Source organism: Ascaphus truei, chromosome 2 (assembly GCF_040206685.1).
Source record: "Ascaphus truei isolate aAscTru1 chromosome 2, aAscTru1.hap1, whole genome shotgun sequence".
NCBI lineage: Eukaryota > Metazoa > Chordata > Amphibia > Anura > Ascaphidae > Ascaphus > Ascaphus truei.
Window position 1 is genome coordinate 122801181 of NC_134484.1, and position 10195 is coordinate 122811375.

At 46.0% G+C, this 10195-nt stretch overlaps 1 protein-coding gene and 1 long non-coding RNA gene across 2 annotated transcripts in view; one reads left to right on the forward strand and one right to left on the reverse strand.

The window, feature by feature from the left end:
* Positions 1-10195, forward strand: part of CCDC178 (coiled-coil domain containing 178) — a 387874-nt gene that overhangs the window by 376210 nt on the left and 1469 nt on the right. The window lies entirely within an intron of this gene.
* LOC142488568 (uncharacterized) lies at positions 1439-9831 on the reverse strand. The gene is made up of 3 exons (XR_012799501.1): positions 9771-9831; positions 7633-7824; positions 1439-3095 (listed from the first exon to the last, which is right to left on the reverse strand). It is a non-coding gene; the product is annotated as an uncharacterized LOC142488568 (long non-coding RNA).

A 10195-nucleotide genomic window follows, 5' to 3' on the forward strand; every position in this document is an offset into this window, starting at 1 on the left:
TTTTGGCAGTCCTGTGTCTTAAGCCACAAGATCCAGAGACAAGGCATCTTTCAGTCGTCTTCTATGATGACGACGACGAGTAGATTTTTGCAGCCGTGTGTTTATGTGTATGTGTGTGTGTGTGTGTGTGTGTGTGTGTGTGTGTGTGTGTGTGTGTGTGTGTGTGTGTGTATAGGTGTGTGTGTGTGTGTGTGTATAAAATTGAAAGCCATTAAAAGAAAAGATGCAAATATTTAACATCATATAATATTTAATGGGATTCAAATTTGCAAAGATTTGTGTACTGTATACTTCAACAGATCTGTGATGTAATGGTAAACTTGGCGGTGCAGAGTTGTAGGTTGGAAACCCATGGCTTAACATTTTTGGGGAATGAAAAATTATCTATGTATATATATTTGTGTGTGTGTGTGTTTGTGTGTGAAAGGTGCTCTAGCTTTTTCTGATGATAGAAAATGTGAAGTCATCTGTGTCCAATTTAGCTAGCCAGCCCATTAATATAATACTGTATTTGAAATATGAGTCAAGTGGGTACTACAGCTTTTATTCCTGAGTTATGGAAGCAAACACATGTGGCTAGTCAACTGCAAAGTTTTAGGAACATAACAATGTATTCAATGAAAATGAGGCTGTGCTGAACAATTCCTGCAGCTTTTTAAAAACCACATAGCTGAAAGAAGCCTAAGCCACTGCATTCCCATGATATGACAGGCCTTGGAGAAAATGTTGCTCAGCCCTGCAACAAAATATCAGTCTCTCAGGGATAATGTCAATAACAGTGAGATGTGACACAGAAAGAGGAGGACAAATCACATAACAGTTATAGATCATACTACTAAAAACATTCAGCTATGAACACAGCAACTTAATAAATGATGATACATTAAAACAAAAATATGAAACAATATATGACAACATACTGTAGGTATACTAAACCCATTTATGGTGCGTTATCTCGCAGCAGACCTAAGTTAATCACCTCCGTAGTGCCAGAAAGATAGATAGATGTGGGAGGTGAGATTGAGTAACACGATGCACATATAAATGAGGAATATTGAATTATGCACCTGTTTGTCATTTTTTTCTCCCACAGTGGTTAACAATTTGTATGAACTGTTGCAAAGTTGATTAACAAAAAATAATTGCAGCAGCAGAGACTGGTGTAGTGCATCAACCCATACTTTTCTTGCATTTATATCTATTCCATTATATCATTACAGCACTGCCCCTTTACAAATAGCCAGATACTGTACATTAAAAACTACCAAGGAGTACAAAATATGATAATACTTTGGTTAATTTAATGCAGCTAAATGCAAATCCAGCCGCCAGCAGTATATATGTGTAACAGTGTTCTACCCCCCCTCCCTTCACCCCCCCACCCCAATCGCAGATAGGGGCCATTACAGGGTGTATGGTGTGTGTATACCTGCTGGCAACAGGAGGGCCGAGTCGTCCGCGATGACTTGGGGACACAGGAATAGGCTTCTGGGGTTCATACCCCACATAATACTCAGCAGTGCAGCACCTCCATCTGCCGTAGGCTCCAGGGAAATGAAGATGATCTCCCATGGTAGAACTGATTACCTCTCCCCCCAGTTAGATCACACACCAGGCCGGAGGTATATTGCAAAAACAGGAACAGTTTATTACTACGGTCTGCAGTAACCGAACAGGTACTCAGCAGTCTTCCGCCGGATACAGTCTCTTGGATCAGTTATCACTGAAGATGGTCCCTGGACCGTCACTACTGGCCAAGGGCACCGCAGCCGTCCTTGCTCTTCCCCACCTCCCTAGCGGAGGCAGAGGTAAGGTACACACTCACTTCTCCCCTTATGGAAGAGCACATGGGTAGGCCCCAATCTCAGGCTCACAGTCGTGCGACCTGCCTTCCTCAGAGAGAAGGAACAACCTGTAAATTTAGGGCGGTCCTGGCCTTAAGTACAGCCAGAAGGCAGGCACCCCGTTGTTCCAGCTTCAACAGAATGTGCCACCCTCTGCTGTCACTCAAGGGCAGTACCAAAGGTAAAGGGGAAACCCCCATACCAACTACTGGCAATCCTGTAATACCAGGGTTTACTGCCAGCCCATAGGGTAGAATAGTAGCCAGAGGGTACCCTGCTACACTCTCCCTCTGGTGGGACAGAGAATAGTTTTCCCCAGCTGTGGAAGCTGACACAACCCCATGGCTCGCTGGACAGTGGTCACGGAGCCTTCTGGGACTGCCTGGGTTTGTTAATCCCAGGGAGAAGGAAGGAAGGACGAGAGACGTGCTGAAATGGGGATGTCCTGTCCTTAACATTGGACTTACAGAGGAGAAATTCTCTGAGCTCTTGTGAGGCTGAGCTCCCCTAGGAAGGAAGGACATGAGACCGCGCTGAGGCGTGGACATCTGCTCCAAACCCTGGAGTAACAGCGAAACCGTTTATTGCTGTGTTCAGAGACTTTATATGTTCAGCCATAATAGTACCTGTATAGGATGGTAACCAGCTTAGCTGTCCATCCAGGTATTAAGGGTTGAACCCGAATGTGTAGTTAGTCTCCTAAGAGGAGTAGGAGTTTGTTTTATGATTTTTTTTACTTAAAGGGATGGTGGGCCTGTTAGTATATTATTTATCCCTGTAAATAAACCCCATATAGAGAAATACTACGTTTCCTGCCTTAATCTGGGACTAAAAGATGCTACAACGTGGTATGGGCATCACAAGGGTTAAATATGTTTGCCTTGAATAAATAAAATGATGGTCATCAATAATAACTAATTATTAATAAGTATAGATTTAGTAGACTACATGAAAGATATATGTTTCAATTCACAATGGGAATGGCTTCAGGGTGGAACATAACATAGGATGCAAATACAGGCAATTTGTAGCTGCTCCATGCCGTCAATGAAGAGAACTCCTGAAGTGTCACCCTATATGTACACATTCGTCTTACCCTTTCCCATACAAATACAGTACATAAATGTTTAGCCAAAATAACGAGAATCGGATAATGCAAGTATGCACCTTCAAAAATATGTGGTCTCAAAAACAGAATAAATAAAGATAGAGATTCATCTGGCATTTCAATTTGTCAGCCACATCACTGCTCTGCAAGTGAAACAAAATAAAAATATTATTAGAGATGTAAATTGGAAATCTGTCAAGGTCAGGTATACACTTTAACAAATTAGTAGTAAAATCAACAGTTTTGACATATTACAATTTCAATGCTAGCAACAGTAAATGTCATAATAATTAAAAAAAAAAAAAAGGAGAATTGCATACTTCCTTAGAGTTGAACTAACTACTGCCAAAAATTCTTACTAACCTCACTATACATTCTGCTACTAACAATATTAGGAGAACCCCCACTATTTAAAGGTTGTAAGAAAAAAGGTATTGCTTGTGAAGTATCCATAACAAATGCAGCGTTATCAAATCACTTACAGTATTTCGTTTTTATATATTTATAAAAATGTTTAACCAGTTAGTAGTACATTGAGAGTTACCTTTCATTTTCAAGTATCTCCTGGGCACAGAGCTATAACAATACATGGTTACATTCAATTAACAGTGTTATACAGTCAATTCACAGACATTTCATGGACAGATAGAGTTGGAAAATTGGTACAAGGGATAAAAGGTCTGGTGAGTTTCAGATTGAAATAGAGACGCTTTAACGTCAGCAAACATCAGCAAATGGCTCACAACCTTTAGCTGCGCTTCTGCTGCGCCAAAGGCTTTCCGCCTTTGGGCCGACGCAGATGTACAATGAAGGGGTTCAGATTGAATGCAGCTGTGAATTCAAAGTCCTTTGTCCTCTTGGCTCATTAACATTCCAGTGGGTGGGGTTGCACTCTGGTCCTGTGCAAAGGGGAGCAGCTCTTGGGAAACCCCATCAGGCTTCCGCCTTTTGGGCGATGCAGATGTACACTGAAGAGGTTCACTGCTATGGTGCTAAATGGGAGTGTCCAGAACATCTATTGCTATAATAATCTTTTATCCTGCTCACATCCCTCAATGTGAGTTTCTATGATCCTAACTCTGAAAGACAGAGCATAAAGGTTCTTTAATATTATGGTATCTTGCAACTTCTAAATATATTACAGTGGAGTGTCACTTGCAAAGCTAAGCAAGTCCACTTATTTCAGGGTAGGCATATTTAGCTTCTACAGTATTATGCGGATGTGTATAGTGCAGTATTGAACACTGCACAGCATTGACAGCAGTAAAAACCTACAGTATTTCTAACCTACCTGAAGGAAATATTATGAGGTGTATGCATTAAGAGTATAAGGATTAGTACCTGAAAGGTTACTGTAAATATCTAGAGACACACATCTCCACACCTTCATGTCACAGGGTTTCTGCACCACACCAGTCGGATTTGGGCCAAAGAAGGGGTAGGTTGTGTGTGTGCAGGTGTCTGTGGCACCTGCACTAGGCCAGATACCCCCTGTTAGGCTCCAGTTAGGCCCCGAATCCCCACAGCTTGTGGTTGCTGCAGGGACAGGATCATAGATAGGGACACTGCCCCTGTAGTCCAGAGTGAGGGACACAGCCAAGACGCGGCTGCATCCTGGCATCAGGTGATCTGGGACCAATCACCTGCAACCCAGAGACGTATACGGTGGTATACTCCCTGCGGTACCCACCCAACGTGGAGGCGGAGGCTTTGCGGTTCCTCACTTCGGATCCGTGGATCCCATCTTCATTTGCGCGCCCGGGTGTGGACACACCAGGCAGGTATTTAACGCATCATGTGCACCAACTCAACACTTTAGTGGGGCAGCGCTGTCTCGCACATTTGGGTGGGTTGGCTCTTGGGGGATACTGGGACGGTCTAGTGCCCAGAGCACCTCAGTACATTGGGGTAAACCCAACAGGGGTGTGGACATGGTGTTTGGGACGCACGGTGAGGGGTTATTGCCCTGCGAGGTCTTTGAGTGTGTATCTTAGTCTTATTATTGGTTCTATGAGGTGTATAGTAAAACTGTTATGCTTTACACGTGTATATTCTTTATTGTCCTGTAACGGGGTCATTCAACTCAGTAGAATCCCATTACAGGTGGAGGCGCTACCGAACGATTACTCAGATATACCCCAGGTTCCCAGCAGCGGAGGCTCAGGTCTCCTGTGAGCCACAGGTATTGCACCACACACACTGTAGCTACACATCTCGCAGGGGGTGGGGGAAATTGTGCTACAATTGGAGGCGCTGCTGAGATCTCAGACCAGGGGTGCCCTACTCAGCAATCAAATTCGTTCGCCCAAAAACCACAGCATGTTCTCTCCATCCAAGCTTAGGATCCAGGGCAGGAAGGGAGCAGTATCCTCAGGAACACCCAGAAAAAAATACAAAAATAATCATAGTGCAGTATGAAAAATAAATGTAAGTTAAACTATGAAACTTTGCTCTTGTAGATAACCTACTTACAAAATGTAAGATTCAAAATTGCGGGTTTGTATTAAGGATGGATCTTTGGGCACCTCAGCTTGGGACCGCAGCATACAACAGCATACATCAATAGGGCTGGTGTCAGGCAGGATGATGTTTTCACATCGGCAGCAGCTCCCAATCAGTCATATGCAATCATACAAAGATAATGGAAACAATAGTGTTTTACCAGATAACACCAAATTTTATCATGGGAACGTGCAGGAAATGTACTCACAATGTATTAAATGAGCACATTCACATCAGGGTATCTTTAGGCAGTAGATGAACGGCTCGGCAGATGAAAACAAGTCCTCCACTCCACTCCACTCACTAGCCCTCCACGAGGGTGCCCCCTCGTCCGGTGCCGGATGGATGGCGTCTGTCGTCACTTCCTGGACTGGCGGTGACGACTTCCGGTAGGAGCGGGTAGATCGAAGGGTAGGAGGAACGCCGGACCGCAGCTATGCCTCCGTGGGTGCAGCAGAAAGACAGCTACCAAACAGTGAATACAGCTGGGCTCTGCTAACTGGCTGAACTTGCTTGGCTCAACGCGTTTCACTGCATACCGCAGCTTCCTCAGGAGCAATGAATTCATTGCTTCCCGCTCCTACCGGAAGTCGTCACCGTCAGGCCAGGAAGTGACAACAGACGCCATCCATCAGGCACCGGACGAGGGGGCACCCTCGTGGAGGGCTAGTGAGTGGAGTGGAGGACTTGTTTTCATCTGCCGAGCCGTTCATCTACTGCCTAAAGATACCCTGATGTGAATGTGCTCATTTAATACATTGTGAGTGCATTTCCTGCACGTTCCCATGATAAAATTTGGTGTTATCTGGTAAAACACTATTGTTTCCATTATCTTTGTATGATTGCATATGACTGATTGGGAGCTGCTGCCGATGTGAAAACATCATCCTGCCTGACACCAGCCCTATTGATGTATGCTGTTGTATGCTGCGGTCCCAAGCTGAGGTGCCCAAAGATCCATCCTTAATACAAACCCGCAATTTTGAATCTTACATTTTGTAAGTAGGTTATCTACAAGAGCCAAGTTTCATAGTTTGACTTACATTTATTTTTCATACTGCACTATGATTATTTTTGTATTTTTTTCTGGGTGTTCCTGAGGATACTGCTCCCTTCCTGCCCTGGATCCTAAACTGTTGTAAGGGAATCAGTGCATATTCCCTAGAAGGTTGAGAGAATTTTTCAGTTTCACGAACTTTTATATTCTTTGTTCACATTTATAGTTGTTAAGCGCCTTTCCAAGTCACTGGGTTTCACTCTCCATCCAAGCAACTGGTCCGTGACTGGGCCTTGGAGCTCAACCAGTCGTCCTGCCACATGGTCGCGGTAGGTGACGTGTCATTTGACAAGAAGTCATGAACAGACTTAGGCCCCTCCCGGGTTTTGCCAACATCAGACAGGTTGGAAGTGGTACCCCACTTTCCGCAGGCACATCCTCATCCTGGCAACCCGCCACGAGGTACGTGAGGACGATACTCCCAGGGCTTTACACTTTTTGGGAGCACTGCCCCATGACTGCCCGATCATCTTTCCCGAACTGTCCCTGCCAGTGGTGACTTCCAGTCCCAAACGCTCCTACACAGTGCCCTACCAAGTGGAAACTCCCACACCCCGGGAAGTACAACGCTTTACTCACGGGGTGCTCACTACTTTATTCTGACCCTCTCCTACCCAGAGTGATCTTCAGTCCTGGTACCCCCTGGAAGCACCCCTCCGAACTGAGGCCCTGCGACCATCCTACCCTCCTGGAGAGCACCGGGCCAATCTAGAACTCACCCCTAGCCCAAGGCCAGAATCTCATCCATTCCTGTCCCCAGGGAACTCAGCTGTGGGGGTAACTTTACCGCAACTATTGGACACCCTTACTCAGTCGTCCCAGTCCCACCAATACCGTAAACTCAAGGCTTTATCAGGGACCCGGCCTACGCCTCTTGGCGAGACAGATTTTGAAGAGTGGAAGGATCATGAGGGACAAGTGCTCCCTGAGTGGACCTGCTCCGACGCTGTAAAGCGGCAGCGAATAACTGTGTGCCTGCGGCCTCCGGCCGCCCATATGATACAGTTCTATAACGATAACCACCCCAATGCGGAGGCACAAGCATTAATACATGCGCTAACCAAGACCTATGGTGTCCCGGATGACACCATCTCTCTGCTGGTCCGGTTCTATGCACTCACCCAAGACGAGGGAGAAAATGTGTTGGAATTCTTTCGTCGGATCCAGTTGGTCCTATGGCCTCTGGTGAAGAAGATTATCCCAGCGTCCCAGGCAGACGGTCTGCGAATCCAGCAACTCCTGCGGGACGCATCGCTTATGCACCCAGTTGCTATACGTGTCAGTTGTACCTTCTCAATGGACCAGTCTCTAAGCTTTGAATAGAAAAAGGTGATCAGTGCGCAGCTAAAACATAGTCCCACATCAAGTGCTAAACATTGAACACAATATAAGGTGATATTGAACACAATAACACAGTAAGGAGTGATTAAACCTTTGTGGAGGAGGTCACTATATTGCGTCTGCAGCCTTCTTGAGGGTGTGGCTTGACACCCCTGCTGGTAGAAAAACGACACAAAAACAAGGCGCACAACGCACATAGTGAAGTATAGTAAAAAAAGATAAATTTACTAAAAGGTTAAAGTTTCTGCGTACATCAATAATGAATAAAACAAGCAATTGGTTAGTGGGGTTACCACACGATAAGGCAGCCGGAGTGTCAGCTCTTCAGCGGAGGCAGTTCAAACAACAGGAACACAGCCGTCATCGGCCAGGACAGGAACCTCCGCGGAGTCTTGGGTCACACTTCGCTCATCTCAGGGTAACCAGATGGTAAGGCCGGTAAGATGTCCCATTGCGGAGTACAGAAACCTCCGTTAGTCCCACAGGTCAGGCTTGGAACACTAGCAGTGCGCCGCTCAGTTCCGTGGTGCGCCTACCAATGACGTCACAGGATTCTCCTCTGCTCCGGAGCATAGAGGAACGTCCAGGGCAGCGTCAAACACATATGCGGCATGCAATAGTGCGGGGGACAGGGAGGGGGAACCAAGTGTGAGCTTTGCTAAACAAAATACCAAGGTTTGGGTCAGGTACAGGAGCAAATATCTTCCAACGCGTTTCGTAACTCAAAGTTACTTCTTCAGGGAATGTAGACCACTGCTATTGTTCCAAGCCTGACCTGTGGGACTAACGGAGGTTTCTGTACTCCGCAACGGGACATCTTACCATCTGGTTACCCTGAAATGAGCGAAGTGTGACCCAAGACTCCGCGGAGGTTCCTGTCCTGGCCGATGACGGCTGTGTTCCTGTTGTTTGAACCACCTCCAGTGAAGAGCTGACACTCCGGCTGTCTTATCGTGTGGTAACCCCACTAACCAATTGCTTGTTTTATTCATTATTGATGTACGCAGAACCGTTAACCTTTTAGTAAATTTATCTTTTTTTACTATACTTCACTGTGCGTTGTGCGCCTTGTTTTTGTGTGTCGTTTTTCTCTAAACTTGGAAGACTTGATGGATAAAGTGCAAGCCCAAGAGAGTACCCTATGGCTGCATTTGTCCATACCGCCGAACCCAAAAGGACGTTGACTCCAAAGGTCAAGGAGGCCGAAAGCGACCTATCTGTCTGCCTATCAGACACTTGCAACGCAGAGACATTGTATACGGTAGTACACTCCCTGCGGGACCCACCCAACGTGGAGGCGGAGGCTTCGCGGTTCATCACTTCGGATCCGTGGATCCCATCTTCATCGGTGCGCCTGGGTGTGGACACTTTCATCACGTGCACCAACTCAACACTTTAGTGGAGCAGCACTGTCTCACACATTTGGGTGGGTTGGCTCTTGGGGGATACAGGGACAGTCTGGTGCCCGGAGCACCTCAGTACATTGGGGTAAACCCCACAGCGGTGTGGACACGGTGTTGGGGAGGCACGGTGAGGGGTTATGGCCCTGCGAGGTCTGTGAGTGTGTATCTTATTCTTATTGGTTCTATGAGGTGTATAGTAAAACTGTTATGCTTTACACAAGTGTATTCTTTGTTGTCCTGTAATAATAATAACATGTTCTTGTATAGCGTTGCTAGTTTTACATAGCGCTTTACAGGGACATTTTGCAGGCACAGGTCCCTGCCCCATGGAGCTTACAATCTATGGTTTTGGTGCCTGAGGCACAGGGAAATAAAGTGACTTGCCCAAGGTCACAAGGAGCCGACACTGGGAATTGAACCAGGTTCCCCTGGTTCAAACTCAGTGCCAGTCAGTGTCTTTACTCATTGAGCCACTCCTTCTCTGGAGGTGGTTCTGAACGACTACTCAGATTTACCCCAGGTTCCAAGCAGCGGAGGCTCAGGTCTCCTGTGAGCCACAGGTATTGCACCACACACACTGTAGCTACACAACGCCCAAGGGGTGGGGGAAAGTGCGTTGCACAAGTTTGTATCATTATATTACAACAGACGACAGAGAAGCCCAATGCTACATCCAACATGACAGAAATACACAGTAAAATACTTATATATTCTCTTGAAAAAGGGTAATTTAGTTTAACCCTTTGGCCAAAGCGTTGTAAGCTTGCGAGCCACGACAAGGCAGACACCCGTTCGCAAGTCCTAACACTACCAGATAAACTACTAATATACCTCTATTAGGATTAAAATTCTCATTTACCTCTATTAGGAGGGAGAAAGACCACATTGGATCTATATCCAACAGAATGAAAGGACCTACTAACTTGGGAAGTGGGGAGGG